Raw genomic sequence first — 20,865 nt, 5'->3', positions numbered from 1 at the left:
TAAATGAGTCTTCAGATGTGCATCACTATCCCATTAGTTTTTTTTTTAAACTTTGATTAAGATCCAGCTAAGATGAATTAAAAAAAATTTCAAAGCATGTCAACAGTAGTCCTAGGTAGGGCTCCCCATGTTACAAAAGGAAATTTTAGTCCTTCAATACAACCACAAACAGCAAGTCATTTTTAACCAAAAGACAACTGCTGAAGAATCATGTAGGGCCATCAATACTACACATCTACTCCCATCCAGCTCCATAATTCATATCCACTTTTAATCATATTACCTGTCCTGTACATTCCTATACGTACTACTGCTGAAGTACACTAAACATAACAGTAGTTCTTTGAGAAATTTATAGTCACTGTGGCAGGAAGATTAAGGGTTCTCTTCCCACCTGCCTTGCTTTGCCTGGTCTGCAGTTGAAAAAAAAAACAACGATATTTTCTTTGCATAGACAAGACTTGTACCTCTAAACTCTGAAACAGGTATGCCCATCGGCCTACCCTGATCTAAGAAGCTGGATTATGATCTACATAACACTAAGTCATACTTCCCCTATCATCAAAGGTCAGATGCAGTAAACAAATAGAGATTATTTTCTGAAGTCACAAGTGAAATAATAATGTGTGGGAATAAAAGTATTTATTCCTATCCAACATGTACACATGAAGTAGGCAGAATCCTGCCATTTTACACATGAACTTACATCAGTAAAAATACTACTGAACCAGGTTGTGTTTTTTTTTCCACTGAGGCACATGGTGGCAAATTTATGTAACAGAAGCTGGTGAGATACTGTACCAGGCTTTGAAGAGGTCAAGGAACAGAGTGGACACAATGTGCTCCCCTACTTAATTCATGGTTTATGGTTCCCAAGGACAGTACAGCTGTCTAGTACTATGGTATGAACAGACTCCATGTTGGGCTTCAGAGAGTAAGTCATCGTCTTGGAGGTTAGGCTAGGATTCGATACTCCCAAGTTTAGTAGGAAGTATTCTGAAAACCACCAAACAGAACACTTTATATTACTTCAAAAGACAGTGTACTGCAACAAGCCATAAAATAACAGACTTAAATTCTTAGTCTCCTCAGAATTCTTAGCTGGAGGAGACTGGATATTTTCTGTGCTAAAAGTATTATACTTATTCAAGTTTGAGGGGCAAAAAATAAGTTCTGGGAATTGGCAATGAACATCAATATGGATGACAAAAAGAAAAAGCCTACCCAGAATGCAGAACTATTCAATTTTAAAATTCACCAGTGTATAATTAAAGTCTTGGAAAGTAAAGTCGGACCAACCCTGGTGCCTTAGCTCTAACATACAGATATTTTGTAACTTAATATTATTCTAAATAATGAACAGGAATGTTTGATATTTAAAACATCACATTAAACAACTTTGTCGATCTTTTCTATACACAAGTACAACTCTGTATTAGAAGTCAATTCACAACCAGTCCGATATACTGTATACCCAAAACAGGCTGCCCAAAAGTCAGTAATGAAAGAGGATTTCAGAACAGTGCTGTACACACACACACAGACACACACACACACAGACAGGCACACAGACACACACACAGAGACACACCCTGTAATGTTACAGCATCCCCTCCAGAATTATTATCCTTTTACACTCACTGAATGCTGGGATAAGCTCTATCATCCTTGTGACTGAACTAGAAACACCAAATAATCAGATAATAAACAGATGAAACTATGAATAAATTAAACAACTTTCTAGTAAATGAAAGAACAGACAACTGTATCAATAGCAATGCTAACTTATATTACAAGAAGTCTGTCCACTGTTGCAAAACACGTTCAAAGTAGTAGCTCTGTTGTAAAAATTAAAAAACATTCACTCTTCATTAGTGTCATTTCTGCAACAGTTAGCAATATTTACTCCTATTGGTGGTCTGACTGGGCACTCAGGCCCATTTTCAGCAGAGGCCTATGGAGAAAACCTCCTTTACCGTTACAAAAATTACAAAAAAATTACAAAGATAAAAAAGACTTTCAGCTCTAACAGTAGAAATGGAGTTTTAGAATCATGCAATGGGTAACACAATCGAGACAGGAGTTAATACAATTTGATTTCTATAAAAGTGTTATACAATAAACAGGTTACATTTACATATATATAGCAATAGAGAAATTTAATTTACATAGGAATGACTAGTCATAAATGTAGACAGGATTTATTTACATTATCTACAGGATAAGTTATGGGACCTGGGCAGTTAGGAATTTGACAATCTAGAGAGCCGAGAGAGAAATTAATTCAAAATGGAAATCCAGCAATAGAATAGGCAAAAATTAAGCTACAGAAAGTACAGTTGTGTAAGAACTTACCATAACAGTTGATAGCCTACTGATCACTTTTGCAGTATGCAAATTCTTGAGTGATCTTGCCAAATAACCTGGATGTCTCGCTGAGTTGCTGAAACTTTCCATAGAACCACACATCACCTAAGCCTATGGGCATAAGGGTACATAAGCTGACATTCGAGCGTAAATCCTCAGATCATCTCAAAGCAGTAAGAATAAACAGGTTTGAGACACAATAAACTGGTCATATTTGTGTGGAGAGGCAGGACAGAAATCTCCCTTGGTTCAGGAGGAGAAAAGAGAAAAGAACCAGGGAAGGTGGGGAGGGAAAAAATAAGATAGTGACCAGTAGGGCAGCTACTGTTATATTAATTCTTACACAGCTGTACTATTTTCTTCCTCAGATCACTGTTGAAGTATTTCAAACTGTTGGATATTGTGGCATTCCCAAAGCTTAAGGTGTGTGAAGGGATGATGTAGGGGAAATAGATGAATTGCCTAATAATCCAGAGAAGACTGACCTGGTGAAGGCAGCTCTGGATTTAGAAAAAAGCCACACAGCCATGTTTTGTGAAAGTATGCACAGATGACCAAACACCTGCTTCTAAAATTGCTCTACAGCCAATTCCCTTGTAAAGGGCTACAGGTGAGGCCATTGTTCTAGTAGAATGAGCATTTGCTCGACAGATAGTTGTGCACAGTATAGCAAAAGGAATGGATTTAGAAATCCAGTTAGCAATAATTTGCTTTGAAATTGGGTTTCCTAACTTGGAATCTTGGAAAAGCAGACTGATCAGATTTGTGAATATCTTTTGTCTTACCTAGGTAAAATCTGAGCAGTCTATGCACATCGAGGGAATGCATAATTCTCTCTATTATCCTGTGGTTTAAGGAAGACAGTGGGAAGACATAGTATGACAGAGTTAATTTACTACTTTAGGCATGAAGGAGGGATTGCCTTAGAGCCACTGTTTTTATGAAAAATAAAGGAAGGGGGTTGCCAAAAGGGCCTGTAGTTCAGAGACTCATCTGGCAGAGGTGGTTTCCAAAGTACAGAATTTGAGAGAAACAGATGCGGCTGGTTTGAAAGGAGGAAGAATGAGTTTTTCCAGTGTAAAATTGAGGTTCTAAACAGGGAGAACAGCTTTTCTTGGAGGAGGTTTCAGGTGGAGTACACCTTTTAAGAATTGTTCTACCTCTAGTCTGACCAGAAGCGGAGGGTTGAAGGGTAGGCATGCAGACTCTTAATAGACGAGTATGCTCGGCCAGAATACACCAGCTTACACAATTAAGACAAGACCACTGGGTTTTAGCCTGAAGTCAGACCTGCTATTTAGAGAGATACCATATAGTAAAGCTTTTACATTTTGCTATGCAAGATTTTCTGGTAGCAGGTTTTCTTGCTTCCTGGAGAACCTTATGCATGTCCTAAGAAAATTGAATCAGAATCATTTCATCCATAATTGTCAGGCTGAGGGATGGCAGGTTCGGATGAAACGGTGATCCCTTCAGCCATGTGAGCAGTTCCACTGTGGAGGGAAGCTTGTGGTGATGGCCCTTAGATAGTTGGAAGAGAAGGGGGAACCAGTGCCGTCTTGGCCAATAGGGAGATACCAGTAAGATCACTGGATATTTTCTTTGAATCTTCAACAAGACCTTGGGAAGAAGTGGAGGGAAGACATACAAGAACTTCCCTTTAGAAGGGAAGGACATGGCATCCACCTTCCAAGCTTGAGGACAGTAGGTCCTAGTGCAAATAAGCACAAGCTGTTTGTTGTCAGTGGTGGTAAAGATCTATCTGTCATATCCCCATTTGTGAACTATGCCTAGGAAGATCTCTTTGTTCGGGATCTATTAATGGGGATCTTCCCTTGATCTGCTTAGAGTCTGCTAGGACATTATCCTGTGAGGGAATGTAAACCATATGGAGTGAGAGGTTTGCTTTTGTTGCCTGCAACCAAACCAAGAGAAAGTCTGCACAGCTGGAAAGATCTAGTATTTACATCCCACATGACCATCGTGTTGTCTGTGAACACTCTTAATGGTTCTGGTTTCCAAGACCTGCAAAAACAGTGCAGGGCCAGAGTTAGTGCCCTCATCTTCTTTAGATTTATGTGCTCTGATCTGAGATTTGTGGGCCATTGATTCTGAACTTTCAGGTTGTCCATCCATGCCCCCCATGCATTGTCTGATGGATCTGTGTGCAGCTCCTGGAGTGGTGTCTACAGTTTGAAGCGAAACTCCGGGTTTAGCTTCATCGGTGATATCCACCATAGTATATCCTTCTTTAGGTAAGGCAGCAGAAGAACCTGTACTCGAGAACAGAATGTTGGGACCAGGTGGATTTCAAGTACCACTGGATCTTCCTCATATGAAGTCTGGCAAAGGGGACCATGGGGATGGTTGCTGCCATGGATAACAGTGCTATGAGAATCTCCTTTGCAGTTCAGGACTGAAGAGAAAGGAAGGACTGGTGAGGTTTTGAACTTTGTATACCAGAAGGAGAGTCTGCATGAGTTTGGTGTCTACTCTGCACCACAATAAAACTAGGTCTTGGACTGGCTTCATTGCTGACTTTTTCAGATTGATTTTGAAACCCAGGGTTTGAAGTAGGGCCATGATGAATTTAAGATGAGTCAAGAGTACCTGCTGGGAAGAAGCCTGCATTAATAGGTCGTCCAAGTAAGAGAATATTTGGATTAACCAAGTCCTGCAGCAAGCTATTACTGGGATGAAGCACTTCATGAAGACTCTAGAGGCTCTATACAGTCTAAAAGGCAAAGTAGATAACCGAAAGTGTGATAAGTCAGTATAAAACCTCAGACACTGACTGTAATTTGAATGAACAGGAATGCGGAGATATACCTCCTTTGGGTCCAAAGACACCAAGAAGGCTTGAAGAAGGATGAAACGAAGAAGACTTTGCAGGGACATCTTGAAAGATGGAACAAGGAGATAGATGTTCAGAGTGGAGAGATTCAGAATTGGTCTACAGTCTCATCCTTTTCTTGGAATGAGGAACAGTCCAAATTAGAACCCTTTCCCCACATTTATGGAGGCACTGAATCTATTATGCCCTGCTCTAGCAAGGTTTGAATGATTGGATAGAACAACTGTATCCGATTTTGTGAAGGATGGATGCCAATGGAAGGATGTGCTTCTTTCCAGGTATTTCTGCATACCTTTTGGATGACAGAAAGCACCCATTTGTCTGAAGTGAGGTGAGCTGTTTTGGTTAGGGGAATTGATGGTCTGAGGAGTGGGGTGGGGGACAGAAAGGAGTCATGCTAATTTGTCTGGGTAAGGAAGCCTCACAGATCTAGAGTCCATGTCTGGTTTATGGAATCTTTTCCAAGGTATTTTCCTGACCTTATGAGAAGGCTTGGGAACTCTGCTAGCAAAGGAAGTGGGATTTGCTAGGTATTACTTTGGTATCTTTTCAGAGTGGTAATAAAGATATGTCCATACGTCTGCAAGGCAGGTAGCTACAGTCTTTCATACTTTTATCTTACTCCTGGAACTGTCTGAAATGACTGGCAGTATCAGGACCAAACAAAAGGTTCTTCTTTAAAGCAGTGGCCATGAGTTTCACTTTAATGGCTTCTGGAAGGGGCTGAGAATGTGACCATACATACTTCCTGATCACAGAACCTATAGCTGCTGCCCTGCAGGAAGCTTCACCTGCATCACAGCTGCATTTAATGCTGTGCCTAGCCACTTGGGAAGCCAGAGCTAAAGATGAAGCCTGTTATTTATTGGTTGTTAATTGGTAGGTTTCTCACTGCAGGACAAAATGTTATTTAAATTACTTAGGCATTTAGCCATACGAGTCTGATAATTCAGAGCTCTAAAGGCCATTTTCCTCAACCTGTCCAACGTCCTGCTGTCTTTATCCAAAGTAAGAGCACTGGCAGCAGGCAGTTAAGTAAAATGCTTTTGGTCTATCGACATGAAAAACACAGAGGGGTCTGCCACTGGGTTTTTCTCCAGAAATTTCAAGTCCTTGGGTAACTTGTAAAACCAGTCATGTCTTTTTGGAGCTGGTGGTTGGGAGACTGGTGCAGTGGAAATGGATGCAAAAGTGTCCGGAAAAGACTCCAGGATACGAGGTACAGATGCAGGAGCAAGGGTACCCACTTCTGGGAAGCTATAGTATTATCTGTTGAACTTCAGAAATCTGTTTGGATTCCTATTCAAAATGCTTCATCTTATTAATAGTTTCCCCAAATTAAACTTCAGCAGGGAATAAGTAAAAGGGAATCATCATAGGTTCATAGATCAGTACTAGGCTAACTGCCCTTGAGAGCCATTTTAAGCCTAGTCAATTACCGCTTGTGAGACACAAACCCTGCACCTTGTGTTTGTAAGGCAAACACCTTAACTATTAGGCTCTCCCAATCCTAATCTCATCAGAAGACACTTGGCCTAGTGAATGGATTTGGGATGAATATGCTACAGAGTGCTCATCTGTGTCAGATTCATCCTGTTCATTTTCAAGAAAGTGTACAGCTGTCACTTTTGTGGAGTGGAAGTACAAACAGCAGCAGGCCCTGCCTGCATGCCATCACAGCCTTAAACAGAACTTGTGAAAAATCCATCCACTCCTTTTCTTTGGATGTCTGGAGAGAAGGAACACTTAGTTTTTGTTGCTTTTTTTTTCTAGGTGTGACACCTGCATTAACTAAAAGTGAAGGCTCCGACATCGGACTAACTTTTATGAGCAATTCGTGAATTTACTCTCCAATGAGGATCTATGGTATGCTTTTGGGTCCTTCAAAAATTAAACAGAGTTCTCCCTTCTCATCATTATCAGTATCTACAGCTATTCTGGATGTGCCCCCTTCGCCCCACCCTTGCTACGCAACTATCTGTCTCTATCTTGAACAGTATCTGCTTCAATTTTAATTTTCGTACCTTACTCAGTACAGGCTTCCCAGATACTTTAAGGACCATTTGTCTTCACCAATACTATGAGTAGGCAGAAAAGATATATTAGCCTTGGGTGATAAAACAGGTGATGCAAAAAAGTCCCAGGCTGTATAGGCAAAAGACATTCTTTTTTAATGGTTTCCACTCTCTGCTGTATCAGCTTTCTCACTTTTTCAGACTTCACTGGGTGCATTTTAAACTACTTTTTGGACTTCTACAACAGCTTTATTTCTCTCCTTAAGTGTTCTAAGCTTCATGTCTTCCAATATTAGTGACTTGATTGAATTATTTTACAGTGGTCACAGTTCTCAATGAATAAAACAAATTACTGTTAAAATCATGTACTACTCGTGCAAACCCAACTGCAGACTGTGAACAGGATACTTTTACAGTTAACTACAGACACTTCCTACATAAAAATTCAAAATTTAGGAAAACGTTGTTCTACTACACTTTCCCATAGCAAGTAAATAATGAAGCTGCTACCCTACAATTATATACTCATACAGTCTGTAGCCCCAAATTTTACTTTCAATTGATAACATTCAAACAAAATAAATCACAACTATCAGTTATATGCTAACTCTGTCAAGCCTCTCTCACAAATCTAGAACCTTCTCCTGATTAGCACAATCACTACATTCCATGCAATCCAACATAATTCCCTCACCTAAATATATGCTCCCAAAGAATGTAAAGATCACAGGTCAACTTTAAACCTCTGCCTTCTGCCCAATGTGTCTTAAAAATTATGCAATCACATAAATAATTATGGTCTCATATGCGATGAACATGATCTCCACAATGCTTTCAGTACCATGACTGCAATATATGCAGTTGCCAACTGAATTTACTGCAAAAGGAATGAGTGCCCCGTACAGGTGGACTTTTTGTTGACACAAGAGCCTTCAAAACTGTCAATCATACACTATTGCTAAACAAACATAATTTAGGGATAAATACTATACAGTGATTTAAAAGCTACATTGAAAATAGAACTTATCAGGCATACAGCAATAACCATTACTCTGAGGTAGGCAACTTTAACAATGGACTGCCCTGGGTTCAGTTCTTAACCTGCTACCTGTTCTCCCTTTTCACAAATAACTTAACATAGTTACGCATTCAGGTAATTTACTACTACTTTTAGACTCCAGAAAAAAAAAATCAGCTATAACAGATACTGTAAGTCTATTTTGCTACTCTCTGAAACTGGACTGGACTTGCAACAGACTAGTAATCAACTCCAACAAACCCAGTGTTACATTATTTGCTACTTCCCAAAAGCTATCAAATCTTTCCGCAATTAAACTAAAAGACTTAAGCAATACTACTACAAATGCATCATAACGAAATATCTTGGCATTGTGTTTGACCCATTCTTTATCTTATCTTTAACATTACATAAATATAGGATAGTTAACAAAATGAGTTCTCAAACTGAAACTCTGCAACTCTGCCACTGAACATCATCTCATGTCCCCAAATGCATGGTGCTCCCTATGTACAAAACAACCTCATTCCCAAGATTAAGTACACCATTCTCCAGTTCTCTTATTACTTTACTCTAGTACTAAACCATGAAAGCTTCAATCAACAAAAAATAAAATATTATCTGACAATCGCACCTACCAGTGTGACCTTTGAAAGGGCTTCCAGTGGGTAACAGTACACAGCAGGGCCTTGATGATACTTAGCACCATACCTCTCAACCTTCCACATATTTGACAACTGTGAGCATTACTGGTACCTATTGTTTGATGTATTCATCCGAAAATTATATTTTTTCTGACATTACTGGTGACCTTCATTAAATACATACAACTATGGTCTGATTTTTCCCAGTTTATTGCAATGCTTAGAAGTTGAGAAGTATGCTTAGCACACTAATATTCAAATTTATAATACTCGATCAATGCCTCCATTAAAAGGCTCCCCTCTAACTGTAAAGAGCCAATCATACTCACTTAAGAGTAGCCATGCCATACGACTGGATTACTATGGTCAGACCAACAACAGAAGAAATGATTCACAAAACCTGACTCAGTTACATGGAATCATATTCCAAATTTATTATTTATTTATTTGTCCTTTGTTAACTGGGTTATAGTCCACTGGGTTGGGGGCCCATTTTCAGTGGAGACCCGAGGAGAAAAGCTCCACAAACACATGATAAAAAAGATTATGCCAAAAAATAATACACATATATCATAACAAAACCAAGTTACATTGCAAGTTTAAAAACATAAAAAAGGGCAAGATAAAATGACATGCGAGGAACAACATTAATGCCTTGTAGATAATCATTAAAAGTATCGACAAAGCTCCACAAACACGATAAAAAGATGCCAAAAAATAATATTCATGTCATAACCATACCAAGTTACACTGCAAGTTTAAGAACATTAAAAAGGGCAGAGAGAGAGACATGCGAGCAACATTAATGCCTTGTAGAAATCATTAAAAGTATGCATTTTGTGCATGTAGAGCAAAATGATAGAGGTCAAGTTGGTGGAACAAAATAGATGAATAGTAAGTGGAGTGCACAGAAGAGTGAATAATAACTGAAGAGACAGCAAATAGCAAAGAACGGCAGTTGTGTCAGTTATAGTGGGTGGAGTGGAAGGAGAGGTGGCAAAGTTATAGTGGAGAGGAGGAAAGAGTTGGTGTGGCCAGGGAAATAAGTAGTAAAACAGGGAGGCAAAGTTGGTTATATTATACAACCATAATGTATACTGTATAACCATGTCAAATGAAGACATTTGACAGCTTCAAAACACACAAAAAACATATTTTGAAAGATGTTACATGGAACTACTTTCAAGACACTGGACAACTTGCAAACAATAACCATCTGTTGCTTTCTCACTGCGCCTTGTTTCTTACTCAGACTGAGTAAGAATATACTAGGAAAAATATCCCTGGACCAAAAGATGCCTTGCCATACACCTTGTCACCCTTTTCTACCACTTCCCAAATCGATCCGCTATGCCTTGAATAAATTTGTACCTACCCATCCAGTTAACAAGGCAAAAACACTATCTATACCAGGTTCAAACCCACAACCTTGGTGTTATCAGCACCATGCTCTAAACAAATGAGCTAAACAGAATGATAATTACACCTGTAAGTACTTCAACCTGATATGGTAATTTTACATTGCATTTATATATGCTCTTTTGTAAACACAACCTCTGTAGCTGTTCACATTATCTTGTTGCTCCTTTGGAGCCCAAATTAGGATTGAAGAGAGTAATTTGACCAGCCCACTTACCTGGTTATCAAACTTGAAATCAAACAAATAAATGCGAATAATTTCAAGCAGAAATCTTCTGGAACTAACTCTCCACTGTTGATTTATCCATCTACTATACCTATGATTACTTATGGACATACAGTGGTACTATGATAAATAAAACAAATGATAAAGTTTGGTAAACTTAAAATGCAGTCACTAAAATAACAGTTGCAGTTGATGCATATTTAAAAACAACTGCTCAGAACAAGCAGTAAGTGTTCAACTGCTGAAGCAGCAAAAAACTGGCTGTAACATGCTTCACTTTTAGAAAGAGCAGAAAGCTACTAATGATCTGTAAATAACAACTGAGTCTCATTTCAGCCAGCTACACCTACACTTAGGCAGTGAAGCAACCCACTGGCTTCCTGCCATCATCATCTTTATCTCCTCCTTTCTTCTTGGTGGATCATATGATTTCCCATTCCTGCTATGCAGTTTTCTTTTGGGTTATTGCACCCATGTTAAGTGATCTGCACTTTCAGCAATGTATTTCCACCATCTCACTCCTCACTCTAGATTGCTTTACATGCTTAGTCAGGTCTTTCTTCCAATGCCTCTCTTGAAATGACTACTTTTTCTGCAGTCTTAGCCTAATCCACAAATAATGTTAAAGGGCAGTATGATGGCTCAGTGGTTAAGATCTTTCTGCTTTACAGCTCTACAGTCTGGGGTTCAGGCCTGTCCTTTGGTCAATGTCTGTATGGAGTAAAACCGTTTTCCATGTTAAAAACCTCAAGTCAGATGGATTAGCTGGTTCAAAAGGAGCAAGTGTTGGCTTCTCTAACACAAAATTAAGATCCCAAGGAGGGGCCACCGCTTTTCTTGGAAGTCTCCAATGCAAAACTTAATTCAAGAACATTTTGACATGAGTCAAAGTCAAAGTAAACTTTACTGTCATTCCAATCAACAAATGCAATGTATCATTGGATGAAATTTTGTTGCTTCAGGCTTGGGTGCATTAAAAACAGTTTTCACAAGAGGGCGAAGGAAGCATATAACAGAATAAATTCTAGACGGTATGGATTTTATTTTTTATTTTTATTTATTTTACATTTGTTGACTGGGATAGTCCGACTGGATGCATGCCCCTTTTCAGCGGAGACCCGGGGAGAAAAGCTCCAAGGGTAAGCAGATACCGCATTACATAATACCAGCATTACATATTACAGACTATTTACAGAGATTACATAAGTAAGCAAGTTAAACAAGTTCCACAGGTTACAGTTAATCCTGAGCGCAAGTCAGGATTAAATTAAATTACACAGTAAACTGGTTAGCAGATTTTTAAACATTCTAGAGAGAGTTAGCCAGGCTTGATACATTGACATAGCCAGTTAAGTGACAAATGTTGTTTAAGTCTAGTTTTAAATTGACCTAAGGTGGAACGTAAGGTAATATCAGCTGGAAGAGAGTTCCAGTATCTACTTACAGAGTTTGCAAAGAGAGAATCACCGGCTGATATATTTATGATAGCTATGATATTTATATAGATATAAATACACACACAAATAACTTAACCACCATCATTTGTAAAATAGGATAGTACCATAATTACAGTTCCCGTACTTGTGTAAATAATAATTTAGTTCAGACTGCATAACTTAGATAAACATAATTTAATTCTATGACAGCAAAGACAATCATATCGCACTTATGGTATTCTCACAAACTGAGGGAGTGTTGACATTGTTAAGGTTAGTTGTTCAACAGTCTGATTCTTTCCACAAACTAAGCCTTTCCTGAATCTTGATGTTCTACACCTGATGCTTCTGCATCAGAACTGCGGGAGACTGCACTGAAAGAGGATCAGCCATGGGCAGACATGCTGAAATGGCCAATAAATGAACCTTGATGGAAGGACAAGAAAGCCCATTGGATAGTAACTCACACAAATACTGTAGAAGCAGGGAACAACTAGCCCTGAATCACTGCTGGTTCTGTTGTTGGCAACAACTATAAAACCTTTTTCATTTGCCAATGTATGATTTTCTAGTAACAAGCTTTTTTGCTTCCATTAATACCTGCTGCACATCCTCAGTAAACAGGTGCCTAAAAGGAATTAAGACCCTATCATCTAGGCAGTCAACTGAAGTCAACTGATGATGGGGTGCATCTCACATCACTCCCTGTTCTTGTGTGAGCAGCTCAGTCTGGGAAGAAGCTTGTGGTAATTCCCCCTGGCCATTTCCTAAAGGTTGAACCACTGTTGCCTAGGCCAGAAGGGAGTCATTACAATGATCTTGGAGGATTACTTCTGAATTTTCAGAAGTACCCTGGATATTAGTGGAATGGGTGGAAAGGCATACAGGAACATTCCTGTCCAAGGAAAAGAAAAGGCATCTGTCTTCCAGGCTTTGTTGCAAGGAGTCCTGAACACAAGCTTGCCGGATGACCATTCAGAGGAGGAAATGAGGTCTACTTGAGGAACTCCCCACAGATCCAATCTTGGAAGACCCTCTGATCTAGTTTCCATTCGTGAGGGTCTGCCCTGATCCTGCCTAGCTGGGTCTGGCACACAATTTTGCTCCGACAGAATGCCTGTAGAGTGTGGTTGTGGTGTGAAACTATCTATAGGGTGAGACTGTGAAGTGAAGCTATATCACAAGCTGACATAGCCAGTCTGCAAAGAGAGTATGTCCTGGTTCCTCCTTGCTTACTGATGTACCAAATCACTGTGATATTATCTGAAACCATTTGAAGAGATCCCAGGGAAACAGAGATGATTCAAAGAGTCGAGTCCCCTGATAAGGGCAAGGATCTCCTTGATGTTTCTGTGCCTGCATCTGTCCTTGGTGTTTCACACCACCTGCACTTTCATCCCTCCTGCAACTGCTCCCCAAGCAAAGTCCGAAGCATCTGTGGTGACTGCTTTCGAGCAGTCCTTTAAGCATCCCTGTGACTAGCACTTTCTCTAATACCTGCTGGAAAGCACTAGGAAGCCTTAAACTCATACAAACACTGCACTCTCCTTGTTAACAAGGAGAAATTAACAGTAGGCACTAAACAGCCTATAATTGCAAAGTACCTTGCTAAGGAAACCGCTCCTATACTTTACAAAGCAAAAAAAAAGCCCCAAACCAGGCATGTCCAAGGGTCAGCTTACGGTGATTTCTCCTGTCCACCTGGTGAATCTGGGCATACTGGGGCAATGCAGCAATTGCCTCATGTACACAGACAACCCTCTCCTCCTACCACCCAACACTACAACCTGTGAGAGATGCACTTATATAGCCAAAATGGAAGCAAAGCTCTCTCCACCCAAGATTGTGCTAAACAGTCAAGAGGAGAAGGTTAACACCCACACTACACCTCAAGCAACACATAGCCCTTCTAAACCCACACCACCAACACCCACATATAGCAACACTAAATCCACATATGCAGAGGCCCTTAACTGTAACCTGCCCAAGCAACAAAGACCTCTGAAGCTGAAACGCAAACAAACACCAATCACAACCAATGTGTCACATAGTTCACAACACCAGTGTGCCACCCAGCAACAGCCCCTAAGGCAAGACAATGTACCTAACACTTTAGTCATAGGTGACTCTATAGTCCGCACACTGATGTCCCTCTCACCAGGTTGAATAAGGAGAAAATTACAGTCAGCTGCCTGTCGGGTGCCAGGATCCGCCACATAGCATGCACTCAAGTCACTCCACAACAAGTACAAATATGACTCTGTCATTGTCCATGTTGGAGTGAATGACTTGAGACGCACCTCCCTGGACTACATGAAAGAGACATGGAAGAGCTCGGATCATGTGGCCCAGGCAGGTATGACCCTAGCCCTGAGTAGCATCCTGCCTTCTACCAGAATGATACCACAATATAAGGATAAAATGATTGACTTCAACAATTGGCTGCTTATGGTGTCATTCAAAGGGGATCCAGTATCTGTCTGCCTGGGATGACATGATTGACAGACCACAATGCTTTGCCAGAGATGGTCTGCACCTGTCGCCCTGGGATTCAGGTTACTGGCTAAGGGTTCTGCCACCCTATAGTGCCTTTTTAGGCAAACTTCAAAGGACAAAACCACCACCATAACAGGTACAAGCATGCAAAATCTGAAGGTAATGCTACTCAATGCTAGAAGTCTAAACCCCAAAATGCACTCTCTCGAGGCACTCCTAAAATGGAGAACATCGATATCTGTGCAGTAACTGAGACCTGGTTCAAGGCTCCAGAGAGCACCCCTGCAATACCAGGCTACAACTCTTACCACACTTTTCGCCACCAAACCAGGACCGAAACACTAAAGGTGGAGGAGTGTCAATATTCACCAAGGATATTCACACCACCAGGCTAGTTGGCCAACACAATGTGTCTGAAATTCTCCAAGTGCAACTAACACTAGGTAAGACTGCAATCCAAATTGTAGCTTGCTACAGATCCCCACCATACCCCAAGATTCTCACTACACCTTTCTAAACATACTGGAAAATATTAAGATAGAACCAAACACCCTAATACTGGGTGATTTTAACTACCCTGCCATTAACTGGGAAAACTACTCATGTCCCAACACCTTTGCGCAACGGTTCTTGGAATTCATAAATTCCAATGCCCTGGATCAACTAATCCATAGTCCCACCAGGGCTCCAATATCCTAGACCTGGTCATTACCAACATGGGAAATCAATGCTCCATACCTATGGTCACCCCCTCGTTAGTCAGGTCTGACCATAAGCTAATCACCCTTAGCATCCACATCCCACCCCCACCCCCCCAGTAAAGAAACCACCATAAAAAACTTCTCTAAAGCCAACTTCATGCTACTCAAGTCAGAAGTGACAAAGTTCATGACACCCATGCAGACGGGAACTGAAAGTTCAACTGCTGAATCCTACACTAAGGCACTGTACGAGCACATTCACTCATGCATGAATCGTGCCATCCCAAAAAGAACCAAAATGCTCTCATCCAAAAAAAGGAAGCCAATTTGGTGATCCCCTGCCATAAACAAACTTTACAACAAAAGGAAGAAACTTTTGCAGAAGAGAGGAAAATCCCAGGATGCAAAAAACTCCCTTACTAGCCTCAGTAAGAAACTGAGATGCCTCATAAAATCCTCCAAAGCTAGTTACGAAAATAAAATTGCCAAAGATTCCAAAGACAACCACAAAGCATTCTATAATTATGTCAAGAATCTAAATGGCAATGCTCAGATCTGCTCTGAGCTAAAACAGAATGGCATTAAATATACTGATCGAAGGATATTGCCAATATCCTGGCAGATCGATTCAGTGCCAACTTCACCCCACTCTCACCCCTAAATGGCCCATCTCAATACCGAAGATTGCCAAATTCCAGTAATAACGCCACACAGGTACAAACGCACTCTCTAAAGCCAAGAATACAGCATCCATGGGACCAGATGACATCCCGGCTGTGTACTACATGAACTACAATATGAACTGGCACCTCACCTAAGTGTCATGTTTAATCATAGCCTCACCTCAGGTTTCGTGCCCACTGAGTGGCAGAGCTATAGTTATCCCAATCCACAAGGGGATCCACCTTGGATCCCGGAAACTACCGTCCCATCAGTCTGACAAGCCTTATCTGCAAGGCCATGGAGCGTATTATCATGGAACTTATAAACAAAGACATTGGCAACCTTCAAACACTGGACCCCACCCAGTTTGGGTTTGTGAAGGGCCGATCTTGTCTCCTGAACCTGATTGACTTCTTTGAATCAGTCTCCAGAGCCATGGACAAGGGTAAGGTGGTCCACACAGCCTATCTAGACCTTGCCAAGGCCTTTGACACCATCCCCACTCTGGAATCATAGATAAACTTACTAAGTTGGGCATTAATCCCTATGTCACCCAATGGGTTGCTAAATGGCTTACTGATAGAACCCACACTGTAAAAGTAGCCGACTCCAAATCCAGCTCCAGACAAGTGACAAGTGGAGTACCTCAGGGTTCAGTCCTGGGGCTCTTGTTTGGCATCTACTTCTCTGAAGTACAGGTCAACACTAAGGGACTCTGGCTAACAAAGTTTGCAGATGACTGCAAACTGGGAGCCATTATTGAATCCCAAATGATGTGGATACTCTACAAAAGGGCCTTACAGAAACAGATGCTTGGTGCCAGAGCCATGGGCTCAAGCTCAATGCCAAGAAATGTATTGTTATCCCCTTTGGGAAAAAACATGTATCCATGAATAACCATATAGGTGGCAGTACACTAAACACAGAAAGTGTGATAAGAGACTTAGGGACACAGGTGGACAGTGGTCTCACCTTCGATAACCACATCGCCACAACAGTCAGGAAATCCTTCTATGTGGCACACCTCATCACGAAGGGCTTTTCATCCAGAAAAAAGGAGGTCATTGTCCCACTGTACTCATCCCTCATTAGACCCATTATAGAATACAATGCCCCATTTGGTATGTACCTCTCAAGACATCTGCAACAATTGGAAAGGCCTCAGAAATACCTCACTAAAAGAATCACAGGCCTAAAGCAGATGCCCTATGCTGACCGCCTTAAAAAACTCCAGCTATACTCTGTCGCATATCGTCTACTCAGAGGCGATCTCTGCTTAACATAGAAGGCCATGTCAAACCCAGAGCAGTTGGACATGCTACACTTAAAGAAATCCCAATCCCTCAGAGCTACACGCTCCAGGGATCTAAACCTTGTCATCACAATAAACAAAACATGTTGGAGGGATAGGTTCCTGACCCAGAGACTCCCCAGACTCTGGAATAGATTGCCCATACATGTCAAGCAGAGTAGCTCTTTGGACCTCTTCAAGAGGAACCTTGACGATTGGATGGGAGAAAGGAAATTCACCCCAGGGATCACGTCAGTCGCCCTGCTAGACAGGGGTCCAGTAAAGTAAATAATGTGGGAAGAAATATTCAGGGAATTGTTATGGCTAGGCTTGTATAGGCCCTAGGGCCGATAGCCTAGTACTAACCTATGAACCTATGAACCTATGAGAGGAAGAATGAGACACACAAATTTAAGTATATTTATCATCTCCACCAAAAGATTTCTCTTCTGACAAATCCCAGAACTGGGACTTGAAAAGATAAAAGGGTACTGATGTTGGGACCGATGATATGAGAATCACAGATGCCATGAAACCCAAAATCCTGGGGTATTCCTTCTCAGTGACTGAAGTCAGAGTGGAAAACAACAGAAATCCTCCTGTGGAAAAAAAAAAGCTCTTTCAACTGAGGTGTCTAATTAATATGACATTAACACAATCCTGTATGAAGGAGTCAAGCAAGACATTTGAATGTTCTCTTGGAATTCCAGCTTGTGTAAGAGGATCTCTAACCCAAAAGAGGGAGAGATTCCGGACACTTCAAAAAGAACTCTGCAAGGATAAGCAAGTCATCTAAATATGCAAAAATGTGGATAACCTGTAGCCTGCAATGAGCTGTAACTGGAGCTAGACACTTTGTGAACAAGCTTGATGCAGTGAATAGTCCAAAAGGTAAAGCAGAGAACTGGTAGTGTAATCCAGACAAACAACACCTTAAGAAATCGTCTGAAGTCTGCATGAATAGGAATATAAGCAGCATATTTTATGTCTAGTGTTACCAGGAAACTTGAAAGAGGAAGAAGATTAACAAGTTGTGAAGTGACATAATTTTGAATATGGGCAATATCACAAACAGGTTTAGGAAGGAAAGATCCAGAACTGGTCTCCAAGAATTTTCTTTTTTGGGATTAGGAACATCCCTGAATAAAAACCCTTCCCTAGTTGGGAAGGAGAAACAGGTTTCATCACTCCTTAGGACAGCATGTGATGAAGAACCAGTAAAAACAAGACCATCTGATCTGGAAGATGAGGAATGACCCCCCTGGAAAGGAAAAATTTCCTCACACTGCAGTCTGAAACCTTGATGAAAGACTTTCAGAACCCATTTGCCCGAAATTATCTGTTGCCAGTGAAAAAAAGTAGAGATTCAGACTTTCTGGAAAAAAAGGGGCCAGGGTGGAAAGGATTCACAAGGTCTCTTGAATGGTCATTCAGACTTGGACTATCCTTGTTTTTTGGTGTTTCAATGATTCTTTTTGGAACCCCCTTGCCATTTCTTAAACATCTATTTACCTGTGTTTTGTTGAGACTGCTCATTCTGTTTTTTGCCAAAACTGGAAGAGGAGAAAGAAAATCCCTTGGATAATTTGGAAAACGGGAGCTGAAGGAACCTTACATTCCCTGGATCAGCTTAACCCTTTAGTCACACTTTGATCACCTCTGCAACAGAGGGGACAAACATTATATCTCTAGCCAAATAAGAGTTTAAAATCTTATTTTTATCATCTGGGAGGTTCTGAAAATGTAGCCATGCTAACCTACTCAAAACAGTACCAATGGCCACAGCCCTGAAAGAAGTTATCAACAGTCTCATGCACACACTGTAGACAATGAGTAGTGAGTGGCTTGTGGAATTGAAGAAAATGTTATTTAAAGCAGAGTTTTTTCTCACAAGAAGAAACTGCATTCCTCATACTGTCTTAATTTGCCACAACAAACTTGAACCTGACAATTCAAAGTTCTGACAATCAAAGTTGCTGAAGTACACACTTTCCCCCATACATATCAATTTTCCCATCCTTATCAGATAGAGTAGAACTGGAATTAATAACCAAGTGCTTAGCAGCAGTGTGATCAACTAAAGCTATAGCTACTGGGTCAGGTTTCGGAATAGTGCATAAAAATTTAAAAGATTGAGGAACTTCATACATCCTCTCTCTTTTTAGGGGCAACTGGCTGACTGAGGAAAATAAGAAGTTATGTACCTACCATAACGTTCCATGTTAGTTGTCTTCTCTCGCCTTCTTTCTTGCTTGATGGGTTCGGAGCCGATCCCTCGGCTCCGACTCGGCACTTGCTAAGCTCGAGAGTCACTTTTACCAGCTCGAGGCAGCCCCATATCCCATGATGCAAGGCGGTAAATACCCAGATCTCGTTTGATGACAAAGGGCAATAGCACCAAGCATAAAATACTTCCCAAAGGAAGAAAGAAAACTTACAGATGAAAGAAGGACCAGGTCTGAATGGTCTTCAGTATAACAGTTTCTTATAACAAGGTCTGTCCAGGCCAGGGGGAAGGAGGGAGGGTCGCAAGAAAGAAGGCGAGAGAAGACAACTAACATGGAACGCTATGGTAGGTACATAACTTCTTAATGTTAAGTTGTCAATCTCGCCTTCATTCTTGCTTGATGGGACCGCGTCCCTAGCACCTCTATCCTGGGTGGCTCAATGGAACAGACTCTTGAGGACTGTAGAGCCAAAACTGGCTCTGTCCCTGGAGGCCAAGTCCAATTTGTAATGGGAAACAAAGGTATGAGGAGTGGCCCAAGTGGCCGCTGCATAAATAGTGTCTATAGGAAGTCTAGCTTGAAAGGCTGTAGAAGTAGCTAAGCTCCTAGTTGAATCTGCTTTAGGTTTTGAGCACAGCTGTTTTCCCCTGAGCAGATAAATTTCAGAGATGACCGAAGAAAGCCATCTGGACAAAATCACTTTAGAAACAGGAAGGCCTTTTTTATTATCCGCATAGGAAACAAAAAGTTGATCAGATTTTCTAAATTTTTTTGTTCTGTCCAAATAATATCTAAGTTGACGGTGGACATCAAGATAATGTAGCTTTTGTTCAGCTCTATCTGAATAGTTAGGGAAAAATACAGGGAGATCAATGGATTGATTCAAATTGTTCTTAGAAGCGACCTTAGGCAAAAAAGTTGGATTAGTTCTCAAAGATACTCTGTCTTTGTGAAAACCAAATAGGGTCGAACCGAAAGAGCATGAAGTTCAGACACCCTCCTGGCCGATGTAATAGCCACTAGGAATAAAGTTTTCCAAGAAAGATATTTCAGGGAACAAGAAACAGCTGGCTCGAAGGGGGGAAGAATCAAGGATGTCAGCACTAAATTTAGATCCCACTGAGGAGGAGGATTCCTGATTGGAGGCTTTAGTAGGAAAATTCCTTTCAAGAAGGCCCTGCAGAGCCTATGGGACATAATGTTATGGTCTGCTATTCCGACATGAAAATTAGAAATAGCAGCCAATTGAACTCTGACTGTAGAAGAAGAGGAGCCTGCATGAAAAATCTCTGCTAAGAAGTCCAGGACTGCCTGAACAGGGGCAGTGAAAGGATCAATATTCTTGGCCTTAGCCCAATAAGAGAAACGTTTCCATTTGCTTGTATAAATCCTCCTGGTAGAGGATTTTAGCGAAGCTACTATGATGTCTCTAACTGGGTTAGAGATCAAAGAAAGCCTGGCTAAAGAAGGAAGTGGAGCAACCATGCTGTGAGGTTGAGAGAAGGGA

General features: G+C 40.9%; 1 protein-coding gene across 6 annotated transcripts in view; it reads right to left on the bottom strand.

Annotated features, from left to right (window-relative positions):
* Positions 1-20,865, bottom strand: part of GPATCH4 (G-patch domain containing 4) — a 254,414-nt gene that overhangs the window by 68,516 nt on the left and 165,033 nt on the right. The window lies entirely within an intron of this gene.

This window comes from Protopterus annectens, chromosome 8.part0 (genome assembly GCF_019279795.1).
Source record: "Protopterus annectens isolate FY-2018-M chromosome 8.part0, PAN1.0, whole genome shotgun sequence".
Taxonomy (NCBI): domain Eukaryota; kingdom Metazoa; phylum Chordata; order Ceratodontiformes; family Protopteridae; genus Protopterus; species Protopterus annectens.
Note: the sequence above shows the minus strand (reverse complement) of the source record. Positions and strands in the feature narration are given on the sequence as shown.